Source organism: Mastigoproctus giganteus, chromosome 2, assembly GCF_048544385.1.
Source record: "Mastigoproctus giganteus isolate SK-2022 chromosome 2, ASM4854438v1, whole genome shotgun sequence".
Lineage (NCBI taxonomy): Eukaryota > Metazoa > Arthropoda > Arachnida > Uropygi > Thelyphonidae > Mastigoproctus > Mastigoproctus giganteus.
Window position 1 is genome coordinate 42,714,036 of NC_143576.1, and position 15,023 is coordinate 42,729,058.

Genomic DNA, 15,023 nt, shown 5'->3' on the forward strand with positions numbered 1-15,023 from the left:
GGTTTTGCAGCCCGCAAATCATTCAAATGGCCCGTGAACACACACACTTCACACATATACAAAATATCAACGGAAAGTGCCCTAAAAATAATAGTTTTATTAATCTTGTTCATTCATAAAGTCTAATATTCAACAACTCTCAAACACCACACCATTTTTCGATCATCAGAGATTTTTAAAAAGCTAAGTTACCCATTATTAATAACACATCTGATATACAGTAGGATTCCCAAATTCAGCATTCTCGTGTACATAGAATGTACACGCCGGATTTTTGAAAATTCCGATTTTTTGAAGGTTAAGATCATAGCCTAAGTATTCAGGGATAATTCGTTATTTTTTATTACACGATAGAGTAGCTCCTGAGCCCTGTAATTTCCACAGAATGGGGACGTAATCTCCGGGGCGTACACCACACTACACTTACACCAGCGTTTTTGCTTAGCAGAAGCCATCACACAATCTGCAGCGAATAAGGCAAGACGCGACAGGATTGCTCATAAACTGTAATGCCGCATTTCCTCTCACGGGTTGCCTTCTCTGTCTCAACCTTAATATAATTTCATAACTTTTCTCTCAACCCCTTTATTTATACTGTATATTTTTTGAATAATGTTAGGGCTCGCCTTCCAAAACCCAAAAAGGTGCCAAGACGCAGCCCAAGCAGAGAGCACGCTTCCTCGTGGCAAGGAATGGGAACAAGCCAGCAAATTTCGGGTATAAATGTTTATTAACATTTATATAAAAGTCTGAAGAGAAGACTAATAAAAACTTATACATTTACGCCAGAGAGAGAAAGAAATATTTAAATCGGTGTTGCTTTTAATAATAATTAAAATATTTATGATATAATAATTATTTAGATGTTTTTAATAATAATTAAAGATGGGCGTATAATTAAGTGAATATCTATTTTATCCAGAAAAACAGATCACGTGGTTAAATAACTGAAAACAAAGTCAGCACCCAAACTTGTTAGAATATCTTCTCACTCGAAACCTTATAATCCCACCTGAAAACCATACTTTAAAAATAAGCAAAAATACCACAGACAGTGGAAGAAATACGGCACTTCATCAGCACACTTAAAATATAAAAAGAGCAGAGCATTGTTTCAACTCGAAAAAATTCAGTCGTACAAAAATTATGTTATGTCCACGCTAAAGCACAATAAAAGAGCTCTTTCTACAAAAACAACAGCTACCTTACAGCATGATCTAGTTTTTTAATGGATAAGACGCAATATGGAAGCAAGCAGTTCTGACATTTGCACTGAAGGTATATAAAACAGATTTATAGCATTTAAATCTTATGAACAAGCAGACATCGTGCAACATGATGTGTCTCCAGGTCAAGCCCTGTGAAAAAGAATACAGTTCAGCGTGCAGTAAACCAAATACGCCCTGATAGTAGTGAAGGTCCTGACGGCATCCCTGGTTTTATTATTAGATTGTCCAGCGTATACATCATTGATTCGTTGGTGCATATCATTTCCAGGTGCATCTGCCAGCCATTCCTTCCAAGACAGTGGAAAACTTTCAGGATTACGCTGATTCCTAAAAAAAACTTGCAGCACTAACCATTCTGGCCATCGACCAATTGCTGTTTTGTCAATAATTACTAAAATTATTGAAAAAATCATGCTCCCATATCTTCAACATGCAATCTTCGCTAATGCGAGGGTCAATATGCATTTTGGTCCTAGAGGGCGCTCCACAACAACAAGACTAGCTGACACTATTGTACGCATCCAAACTGCGTTTCAAGATAAGGCACAATGCGATGTGTTTTATTTTGACATCAAAGGTTCTTTCGACAAAATAAATCTCAAAAAAAAAAAGCTTTTGAAATACTAAAAAATCATTTTCTCTTTGACGCAATGATTATTTCCTATCTTCAATACAGCCTAAATCGCAGACTTTTCCTCTTCCCCACTAGTACTGACAATATTCTCGTCACAACCTCAACAGGCATTCCCCAAGGAGCCGTTCTCTCCAGTACTATATTTTCAGCATCTCTTCAACCACTTCTACAAGAAAATCCAAATCTATTGGCATATGCCGATGATTTAAAGTTACTTATAATCTCCAAAGCCAGTGATGATATTCGCATAGTTACCAATGAAGCGAATTTACAGATTTGTGAAATCATCAAGTATCTGAAAGATCTCAATCTGACTATAAATGCAAACAAATCTGCTCAAATTACTTATTCCCTCCAGAAATGTTGCTCAAAAAATTCAAAAAGCAAAATGGTTAATCAAACAAGAAACAGCAACGATTCAAGACAGAAAAACAGTCATTAAGCATGTTCAAAGATGCATCTTTTCCATTCTGTCCTATGCTTCCGAAATCTGGTCTGGTGCTCCTCAAGTAACCGTCAAGAAATTCCTTGCCCTAGAATATTGGGTTCTTAGATGGCTCAATAGTAAGCTTCGTTTTCCCCATACAATATCCAGGCAACAGCTTTATGAAAACCTAAAAACAAAGCCTCTGCAACAGATGATCAACGAGTCTGGAGTCATGCTTCTCGCAAAGTTAATGACTTCTGCATACGACTCACCAAACTTCTCCAATATAATAAATATTGGAGAAGTTTGGTGAGTTTGGCTCAAAGGGAATAAATATTCCCTTTGAGCTGCTCTCAAAGGGAAAATTCAAGAAACCAACGATTCAAATCCAATCTCTCCAGGCTCAAACAAATGGACAGAACCTTCTCCAATGCATCTCTTCACCTCATAAATCATCACAACATTGATTGCAACAGGTTAATCAACTCTGCAGCCTACAGGAGTCAGATCTCCGATAAAATGAAGAAAAATAATTCAATCCAGTAATTGCAACTGAAAGCCAAATGTCCTGTTCTGCAATTTTTTTAAAATTCATAACTAAAATTTCTGGTCATTGTTAATGTCTATATAAAATCTGCTATGTATATTACTCGATTATTTTATGTCATTTCCTTAGTATTATTACCTGCCCCTAGCCATGTGCTGTGATGGGCTTGCTGTATTTACAATAAATGAATATTTATTTATTTATTTATTAGTGTTATTCAAATTTAATTTATATTAACTACTCCGTAGAAGTGCATTAGAGGATGTTCATAAAAATAATCCAGATACAGGAAACAATTTAATTAACGTTCCGTTCTACAAAATCCTTTTTTATGACACATTTCAAAATATAATTGAATCATTACCATAAAATGGACCACAACTGACACTTCTCACACTCTTTATTCAATTTATTTTAACCTCATCTTGCTAGGTGATCGACACTAATTTACGGTAAACAGAGAGTGCATCTAAATAAATTTACATTAACTCATTTATTTATTACAAGTAATATTTTTCACAGCGCATGGTCGAATACATTTTTCCATTCCCCTGTATGTGCCTTCTTCGTAATTAATTCTTCGTTATTTAAATGTTTATCCTCCACGTGCTGTAATTTGCGGATTACTGGTCTAATAAACACAATGAACTCTTCTCTATTTGCCTTGCAAAGCTTCAGATGGCCTCTTTGTTTACCATATTTCCTATTTCGTTTCGAGTTTCCAGTTATCTATTTCTCACAAAAGTCGAAGGAGGCTTATTCAGTACACCCAATAGCGCATGCCTAAATACTTTCAGCAGACGAATCAAAGAAGATTATGCAAAAGAAAGCCTACTTCTAGAGCAGTAGCGCTTCTTGACGCCAAGCACCATGAATATAACTGCTGATCTATTAAGAATTAAAACTGCTCTCTCTCTCTCTCAAGGTAACAGGAAGGAGTGGAACGTAGAGGAGATAAAATACAAACTGATTTAATGGTTGCGCGTATTCGGTACGTCACAACGCTCACCGAACCCGTTAATATAGGGGCAGCTGCGTCTCGTGTTGCCTGAAACATGCTTTGTCGGCATTGCTATTATCGAATTGACTGCGACGGGTTATCCAGCAGGTGTCCCGTGTATCTTGTTACTAAGAGCAATTCCTCTATATCTCGAGATATTTCACTGTATCCAGCAGCCTGTGATTGCCCCGGGTGCCGGCGTATTCTCTTGCTGTGAAACGCGAAAAATAAAATGGTATAACATTCAAGTGGCTGATGTCTTTAAGCTAAGCGTCGAAGCTACTAAGGCAATGTCAGAAAATAAACCGTACGTATTCTGAGCTAGTCTCTAAATAAGTGAAAGGAAAAGATCCCTCCTCTGTCTGACATCTACGAATGAAATAAACGTACCCACCCTTTACAAACAAATGACGAGACACGATTGCAAAAGCCGTTCGTAAATTTCTTTTCGCCATATGCTATTTATCAACGAGGAGTCGGATTACCAACATTCTGAAACCAGGTATAACAACCAGGTAATTTCCAGGATGGCCAGCTCCGTTATTATGTTTATTGTGAGTCCACACTTGATGAGGTTTCCTTGCTTGATACTAATTATTTTATTTCATCTCTGCGTACCACTCAACCACTAGCGAACCACTAGTAGCAGCTCGAGAAATGGTTTTTAGAGTAATAGGGGAGAACCTTTTTCATATTTTTATAATTGATATGATTAACGAAATCGGAGGTAATTTATATACAGGCGTAATCAGCTCTTTTAAGAACTGGTTTTATTTATTCTTTATTAAATATGCGCAGCTTTAAACATACATGTTGATGATTGATCAAATCTCTTCCATCGTGCCTTGGGAGAACTGTAAACGACTGAAATTTGGCCAACATGTTTTTCATCATGATGTGCACTTCTCAAATTTATGGAGCGAAAAGCGTAAGTGTATGTGTATGCTAAGCGCCAAGGAAATTAAGGCTACCAGGCAACGTATACTGTGCCTGTAAATTGTCTATTCTCTGGTCGATTTGCCGATGGGCAAAAAATCCAAGTTTCCGTGAGAAAAAGCCATGAAACCCTAACTCAGCCACGTTGTGAAAAAAATCCATAAAAACTCCTGGCGTCATTGACGTGATATTCGGACCTGGGCATTTTCGACCAGATGCGGGGAGGTCGGTGGTTATATCCACTTGTTCTACCAACGATGACGTTAAATTTACAGAGCATCAATCAGCGTCACGAGCCATAATAAGCCAATGCACAAAGTATTCACAACTGTGTATTCATGGCTGATGGTTCACATTGACCTGTGAACAGGATGATCATTCAATTCGTGGAATGGACCTGTCTTAATTTTAATCTACCGATGCTTTCTTTCTCTCTCTGTCGTTAACAAAACAGTCTCCACAGTACTTATGCCACCAATGAATCCACTCGTAGAACACTCCCGGAAGTCATTTCTTAATTGTCTTCAAATTGGTCGTTGTGGCAGTAGATTTTTGACCTTCTTTATTGCGCCAGTGCCACTTGAAAATTATAGTTTTCTTCAAACACTTAAACATTGTTCAGGTGTTTAAACACATCAAGCACACTTGAACACCAAAAATTTCATCTCTGAGTAACAAAAAGACTGTTCAAGGATGGAATTGATTGAATGCAAATATAATACAGTGATTTTATCCATACAACATAGCTACATCGTTTACCAGTCAATTTGAAGAGTTCTGAGTTAGCCCCTCTCAGCTGGGAAGAGCGGTTTCCTCCAGTGATGTATTTCGAGGGATTCTTACCCATGCAACATAAAAGGCTGATTAAGAAGAAGGAACATAAAAGAAGTGAAATGCTAAATAATCTTTTAATTAAGACTAATATTAAATTCAAAGTACGATTCTCTATATGTGAAATGTTAAATTACTCAGAAGGGTGAAGGCATTTATTTCTTAGAAACTAAGCTTATTAGTTCCTTTTATTTATTTCATACGTTTTCATACGTCGATTGCGTCTGTTTGTTAGGAACAGAGGAGAAAGAAAGAAGCTTGCGAGACTGACCTCTGGGAGCCTCACTAATTAGGTACTTCGTACCAAACACCCGATCCATAGGGCGTTTCGTTTAGACGCGAATGACAATTGAACGGAGGATCGTTCCTTCTTTTACGAGCTACTTTTTTCAGCCGTTTGCTTGTTGTCTGCCTCAAGTGGAGAAAATGTTCCATCTTAACGAAATACCCAGAATCTAAAGCGGCATTTCTGCAGTTGTGTTTCTCTCATCCGTTGGGTCTTTGAAACAACAAAGCCTCTTATGGTGTGTATTTTTTATGATATGTGGTGAAAAGAAATTTTTCAAAGATTAAAGAAGTCTTTATCAATATTGGTATCTACAAAGGTTCAAGGAAAGGAGATGTCTATTTTTGAAGGAAAATGCCAAACGCCATCCCGGAAAATCCTCTTTTCCTTTGAAAGACTAATACAACATCCAAGCAGAACAAAGAAAGTCTTGTTTTTATATTTCTAAGTGTAAACGTCTTATGGATTTTTCGGGGGCTACCTCTCACTGATCGATTGCTAATAGCTGGCAGACTTGCCAATTGTTCCTATCCTGCAGTAAATGGAAGCGGTAAAACTTTGGATTATAAAATATAGTCGTTACCATGGCGACTTGTACGTAAGGACTGTTTCTGGAGAGTTTTTATGTTAGATAGGCCGTGTTTTTGCGCCAAACTCGTCTCAAGATATTGGAGATAAAAACTGGTGTTTAGGGCATTTCTTAGTCCATTTGCTGAAGGTAACGCATAAAATCAAAGTGAGGACAGAAGAAAAGGGAAAGGGAACACCCAACTTTATATTTCAGAAACAAATAAAATTGTTTCTTGGAACATAAAGACAAGAAATCGGGGCTGAATACACTTTTCATACACTGCAGGCCACTGGAGATAACGCGAATACGCTGTGATCCGTGATTTGCAATGGGTATAGCAGAGGGTGAGAAGAAATAACAGAAACTCACTCATTCACTGCGTACAGGTCTTAACTCTGCGCTACAGGTCAGCAGTAACAGTTTAATATCATGCAAGTTCAGTTTTCTTTTCCTGACTTAGCAGACAAACAAAAGTTATAAAAGCGTAAGACGACCTCCTTGATTACATAAAAAATAGAAGCCCATATTTGGTAACACATTGCTTTACAGTACAGTTGGCCAACTTTTTTCTGGCGCGTGCCATTTATGGACGGATTCAGGCGCTACTGGAATCAATAACCACCTTACTGATCAGGGTCTGACTCAGCCAAATGTTTTGGCTATCTATCTAAACGAATTGTATGTTTCTAATAAAAATAAAACAATTACACGCTTATAATATAAATTAAATATAGATTAACGAATGCATGTTGGTTCATACAAAATCGATCTTATCAGATGAGCTAATGCTCAACTGATAAGCCAACGCCAGAAATTGTGTGTCATAATTTCTGGCGATAACAGAGGATTTAAGTTTCTTTTCTGATTTTTAAAATAGGTTCTATAATTTTTAACATTATTTTTTCACATCGGACGCTTGCCACTAGCAAGAGCTGCATATGCCGAGGGTTGGCAAACCCCTGCTTTAGAGAAGTTCGAAGTATACAGACTAAGTAACTTCTGGGCTGATTTTTAAAGTACTGCTAAAAGGCTTCTGAAGTGACTTCTGAGTAATTACGATCGGACTTCTGAAACGACTTATAAATAACTTTATTTTCTGAAGGGACTGAAATGAGAGTTTTGAGGTAGCCGCCAAGAGACTTTCTTGTTACTGTTCGAAGCGACTTAGCCAAAATTGCGCCGTATAAATTATGTCTGTAAATTCCATGGCATGTTCTCTTTGATCGATTAGTCTGTTTGCTGGAAAAACCCGAGTTTCCAGAAGAAAACATCGTTCTGCCCTTGCCTGAGACCAACTAACTCAGCCGCGTGGTGAAAAAGGCCCACAAAAATTCGTAATTTTTAAAAACCTTAGAAATTAAATCATATTTAAAGTAAAAATTGTGGGATATTTACATTAAAAGTACATATAATAAAAAAAAATACACAAAAATTAATTCCAATCAACACAACCGCTATAGCGTGCAATTATAATGCTAGGTAGAGCCAACCAGTTGCACACACACAACAATGTAGCCGAGATTTTCCATCTGAAATGCAGACCAAATGTTGCAGCCCTTATCAGTCACAATATTTTTTTAAATAACAGCTTGTATCGCTATTGGCAGCAGATACTTATTTAGACAGTTAATCAATTGAACTTCCGAATGCCTTCTACAGTCCTGCTAATAGATTTGTGAAATGACCGAAAAGAGATTTCTGTAATGATTTCTGAAGTGACTGGAGAGAGAGAGAGAGACTGTTGGTACAACTGCTGAGAGTCCTCCATGACAGTGCAGTGGTTCGCCACTTGTCACTCATTTGGAGAGGCTTGGGTTCGAATTCCGTCGTGGACTGGAAGAATTCTTAAAGCAATTCTTTAATGAGAGCTGCAGTTAGCCGCTCTCAGATGGTGGTAGTTTCCCCGTTAAGTTGGTTATTCTGGGTTTAGATTGCGCAACATGCAAATGGCTCCCGAGTACACACTCGTATAGACACAATGAACATAGCGCAATATGGCGTGATCTTAATTCGCTATATATAACGATTATAACTAAAACTGCTCAGACGCTTACCTTCTGAAGACTGCTAGAAATTCGTTCTCTTGAAATTCTTTATGGCGGGTTGATTGTAGGTTCAACTGCGTAGAATGCGTTGCGTGGCTTGAAAATTTCCCACAATCAGAATCGACACCTAATATTCGAAACCATACTGTCGACAAAATTAACAGAAAAATGTTTTTCATGAATATTTTATTGTAAACATTGTCGCCGAAGGCGTCTTTTTGATATAATAGGCATCCTGGCATGCAAATTCTGAATATCTAATAGAAATCGATCTACCACCTTACACAGCCGAACATTATTCAAACTATTCATGCCTATAAAAACATGGGTTGAGACCACATCACTTCATTCCCGTTTTTTGACTTTCTCAGTGTGATAACCATATCTCCAGTACTCGGGATGGCAAATCATCGTCGTTTAGATGATTCTTTGAGATGGCGGGACGTTGGACGACTTGAAGCCGGGCAGTCGCTGGCGAAGGTGGCACACTGGCTTAATGTGTCCCGCAGGGTCGTCTCGGAACTATGAAAGCAGTTTTAGGAGACAGGAACCATTACAAGAAGAGCGGACCAAGGTCCCCCGAGGGCTACGTCAATCAGAACAGACCGTTTATCTAGCTCTAATAGTAAGACGAAGCCCTACAATATCCTATCATCAACTGTCTCATGAGGTTTCTGCGGCCACGAATGAATACGTTTCCAACCGGACTGTGTTAAGAAAGTCATTTTAAGTGGACGCAAGGAAGCTAGTGGTTTGTATCCCATTAAACCCAAAGTACCACATAGCTCGTCAAAACTGGTGCCATGTGACTTAGAGCACTTGATTGATATTTATTAGTTAAATATCAATCAAGTGACTTTGAGCACTGACAAATAGGGTATAGTTCTCTTCTCTGATGAGTCGCGTCAGGGCCGACGATAGGAGTGCGCACGCGAGGCACTTCCCGCAGGCGCTGCCTAAAATAGGCGCTGTTAGATGTGCTACTTCGTGTGTTAAGATATGGTATGAATTAGGCGCCGTTTCAAGGTTTTGCCTCAGGCGCCACAAACGATAGCGCCAGCCCTGAGTCCTATCTTACTCTACAAGGATTCTAGACGTTATTTTATCTGGAGACAACGAGGAATGCGGTACCATCCCTTCAACGTCAGAGAAAGGAACACAATTAAGGTGGATGCGGTGTACTCATGTGTATGCGGTGGGGATATGATCAACGGCTTTAACTTCACTTACTTTACTTTACACTTCATGTTTTTGACAGGAGAACCGTAACTGTGCAGTGGTACTGAAAACAGGTCCTTGAACCCTAAGTGCGACTCTTAATGGGTGCGGTTGGCCCAGATTTTCTTTTTATGCACGGCAACGCCACTGCACATAGAGTGATCTTGAAACAGAAGATATCCAACGACTGCCGTGGCCAACACGATCAGCAGACTTAAATGTGATCGAATATGTGTTGGATGCCTTTGGGCGACGCATTACACACTGACAGCCAACTCCTCTGTCACTTGGTGTGCTACGGTCTTCGCTGGTGGAAGAATGGGATTTTTTACCACAGAATCTATAGACATTCTTATATGGAGGATGGTTTACCGCTGTCAGGCCTGTTTAGCCGTTGGAGGGATCATATACGCCATGCTGATGTCATGTGAGCATACTTTCGAGCATCTTGTATCGACTTGTGTAAGATGACCTTTCTGGTAATTCTTATACAATCCCTATAAATATCCCTTATACCTGTCCGAAGTTTCTCTGTCTCCTCATTTCCTCGTTCTTCTACGATATTCAAATTTTGTCCCGCTTCATTGTAAGCTGTACAAGTTACAACACGTTTCCTACGAGTTCTGCTAATTTTTTCGAGCAGTGTATAAGGGATATCTGCTCTGTAAGCTAACTGCCCATAACTTCGAAACAAGTCAACTTATAATTCGAGTGACAGAAAGTTCTTGCTTTATTAACGAATTTCTGTTTTAAAGAAACAGAAATTCGTGAAGCATGAACAGGTTAAATTAATAGAGTAAATTGTATGAAATGCGGAGATGTTCGTTTATATCACATTGCACATATGAAGTATCCCGCATTGGGGGGGGGGGGGGTAATGATCAACTGCTGTATCCCTCTTCATGTTTTTGATAGGAGAACCGTAACTCAACAGCTATAGGTCTACCTGCCAAGCCCGAAAACAGTCCAAATTAACAGTTGCTCTGAAATATATTTTCGAAAACTTTTAACTGAAAAATGGACCGTAGCGATTGCTGCTGTTCTTCCACACCGCGTGGTGGAAAAGACTTCGGTTTGGTCTCTTCTGAACGGAAGAAAGTTTTATATACATTTGTTTTCACATCGCGACCACATTAGTCAGTCTCGGACAAAGGAAGTATGATTTTGTCCTCCCCTTTCACCCACCGAAATACTGGTTTTTCATCCGAGAAAACTCATTATACCATACAAGCAATTTAAATAAAAATTGTATTGGTGCCTTATGGACTTAATTGCATCTGCAACTTAATGTCCCATCCTGTATGTGATCACTTCAGCACAAATAACTCTGACAACTGAAAGCAAGAATTCAGTTCGGTGCACCCACTATTTATCAAAGGCCGCACACTCGTTGGTCCGTGCAATGAATTCTGTAACTTTATTACAGCTTTATTCTGTAACTGTGACAAAAACTGCATAAATTCTGACAACTGCATTCAGATAACCCACACTGAACCTGCTAACTAGTGGGAAATAAAAAAAAAAAAAATAGAAAGATGCACCCTGAAATTGTTACACAACATCTAATTACACCGTGTAGCTTAGATTACCTCTATTAATGTTGGTTGATAGTTTTCTTAATTAAAGTTCTGTCATGCAATGAAATATTATAAGGACTGCCGCTCTTTAATTAAAAGCACAAAATCCTGCAATACACATAAAGAATATCTTTATGCTTCATTGGCTAATTACGGAAATAATTGTTTGAGGTTTTCCTGCCTTTGCTTTTCATTAAACTTCACTGTTTTGCGTGGACTTCGGTAAGTACTTCAAGAGGGCGCTGTCTGAACAAACGTTGCGCTATTATAAGGAAAAATGTCTGGTCCATTATATGATTTCGAATAGTTGCTGTTTTAATTTCTTCAAATGTATATCTTTGCGCTTAATCACGAGATAAGTATTTTTCCCCCCACTAAAATATTAAACCCCCCAGAAAGACCATTCATTTTTTTTTCAGATTATCTTTGCATTTATTTTATCTCATTGATCACAGCGGCGGCTGGACAAGTGCAAAGTGTGTTAGTTGTCTGATGGCACCAGGGGTTTCCCCTATCTCCGCGTTGTATTCTTTGTACATGCGACACAGAACTCTGCGAAGGTCAGAGATTTAAAGGTGTATGGGAAATGGAATGTTGTGCACGTTGGCGAGAAGCTTATCGACTGCTGAGAAACAGTTACACACTTGAAATTCGCAGAAGCAAGAGAGAATCATGGAGGACCCTGGTAACCACCACTGGAAACAACAACTCATGGGGAACAGTCTTTCGCATTGTAATCAATAAGCTGTCCAGTCTTGGACTCCTAGCAGAAACCTGATGGAACCTTCACTACCTCTTGGACTGACTCTCTAAATAATATTCTTGATGCCCTCTTCCTTCTGGACAACACAGTTAACCCCAGAGCAAACTAAAATAGTAGCCAGCAATGAAGCCTATGCACCTGACAACACAGAACCATGAACCATCGCAGAGACGAACCTGACCCTAGCAAAGACAAAAGAAGGGAAGACCTCTGGCTCTGACCTCCTTGAAGTTTACGTGATTAAGAAATTCGCAGAACTTTATTCTAGCACCCTACTCAGTGTCTTCAATAGATGCTTGTCTGACGGCTCCTTCCCTGCTCTCTTGAGAGAAGCTACGCTCAAGTTAATACTTAAAAACCCTGAAAAGCCGACTCATCTTCCTACCTCCTACAGGCCAATAGCACTGCTTTCTGTTCTCGCCAAACTTAAAGAACGACTCCTCCTCTTCTTCCTTACTGATTACATTGGAAAACACTTTCCTCAGCACTTCAGTTGGGCTTCAAGGCGGGTCTCAGTACCGAGGACGCCGTCCATAAGTTCATCTCCCAAACCAATGAAACGAAGCACAAGTATACCCTAGCCATTATGGTGGACTTCGCTTCTGCCTTCAGCCAGGGCTGTGGTGGCTCAGTATTTTAGGAGGCTGCGGCTGGCTGCAGTTTCTTACAATCTTTATGAAAGTATGAAATCCTACCTCAACAACAGATCCGTCCAAATTGTAACTAAATATAAAAGAGTCTCCAGATATGTTACCCAGGGTTTTCCCCAGGGCTCTGTCCTGGGACCATTCCTCTGGTCAATTGTCCTGGACGAGTTCCTGGGGATGGATCTCGGAGAGATCTTACCCCTGGCCTTCGCTGATGAACTTGCTCTTGTAATACACTCTGACACAAGAGATGGACTGGAAGTGAAAGAAAATCAAGCTCTCGGAAGGCTACAGAATTGGGCCTCACTGCACCAACTATCTATCTCGGAGATGAAAAAACGAAGTCTATCCTGTTGAAAGGGAAACTTCAAATCCGCAGACCCCCAGTCATCAAGAAAAGCAACATTCCAACCCGATTATTTACTGAAGTTAAATATCTAGGCAGTCACATAGATGCAAACATCACTTTTTATCCTCACCTGAAGTACCTTGTTGTTAAAATAAGAAAATGCGTAGCCATGATCAGACGAATAAGCCGGGGTGACTGGGGTCAGAAGCACAAGGCCCTCTCTCTAATTTACAAAGCGGTATTCGTACCGATTGTCTGTTATGGGCCTCCATATGGTGTACTAGAACAACAGTAGAGAGGAACAGGCGTAAACTCGATGTGATTCAGCGTTTTATGCTCTTGTCTGTTACCAGGGCGTGCCGCACAGTCAGCACCCCATGCGCTCCAAGTGATCGCAGGATTCATGCCCCTCTACCCGGAAGTAGAGGGTCATGAATTTCCACTGCCTGAAAAGAAGCCGGTACCAGCGCCACAAGAAAGAAAGCATTCCTCCACCCAACTACTGGATCTCCATCTGGACCTCAGAAATGACCATAAGCAATTAAAAAGGTGTATCGCCAGCCACCTACACCGTCTATGGCAGGAGTCCTGGAATGCAACAAATAAAGGCGAAGTAACTAAGAAGTTCTTCCCCACAATCATCCTTACCTATCCCAAGCCTCCTCACTGGTATTCACCTGGATTGCAGGCAACCTTTTTTTGCTTACTGGGCACGGCCTATTCTAGCAAAAGTTAACAGCCCTCGGTATCGAGAACAATCCTTACTGCCACTGTGAATATGAAGAGTCCTGGGCCCACGTCATGTACGAGTGCCCCTCATATGATGATCACCGCCTACGACTCTTCAGCGAGATACAATCCTACCCCCGCCAACAGGAGCACATCCTCATAAACGATGAAACATCTTATGCAGGCTTCACACGATTTGCACAGGCAATTGTTGCCACAAGACGGGTTTATCACACCCATGACAGGCCTGACCGAAACGTTCCACCGCCATTGCAAAAACCAATGGGGATAGAATAAATGCTTCATAAAGAATAGAATAATACTTCATAAACCAGACATTACACTTTTTTCTGGCCTTTTCAGTTGTTCTGTATTCCATCACAGAGCACATACGGATCAGATGTGGGAAACCATCGGTGGCGCCAGACCATAAATACTATGCCATTATGCCACTGTGTATCTCTGACCATTTAGCCGTTGGGCCCCTAGAATGGAGCGTAGAGTGTGTTTAGGGTCAAACTGCACCAGGGGTTCCCCCATCTCCGCGTAGTATACATTGTGGGTGTGAAACGCCAGATGTTTAAAGGTGATAGATTTTGTATATGGTAGCATCGTGTACCGTTGTTCCGCTAGTGGAACCCAAAGTTATCCACACTGTGCCATGGGGATGCAGGTCAGGTACCCAATAGATTTTAATAGTATTCTGACAGGCCCTGCCACCTGGTTTCCGCGCGGCTGGACAGCTGGCAGAGACAGCTGGTTGGTACCTACCTGTCAGCCCTTGGTGACAAGATACACACCAAACTTCTGGTATATTATTTGCAGAACAATCATCGTCCTGGTGCATCGTATGGAAAAAGGCCTAATCGTCAATAACGCGAAAATCGTTTTGTTCGAATTCTACCAACGGATAACTAATCATTTTGGATACTGGAATTTCCCATTGTACGACTGTTCCGTTTGAACACAGCGAATGGACACAATTTTGAACGCCCTAAAAGCATTTTGAATTACTTGCTTACATTGACTAATCAGATCACTGTATAGTAATTATATAAAATTCGTCATACCGCCCCTCCCCTCCCCTGGACTATTTACGAGGGTGTAGATGCAAGATTATCCAGCTTCCTTGTCACATTGCTTTACCTAGAGAGAGTTATCGGTGTGTGAGGCCACCAAAATGGAGCGGTGGCACCTAATACAGCTGATGAATGACTTTCGGCACCCTGGTCAT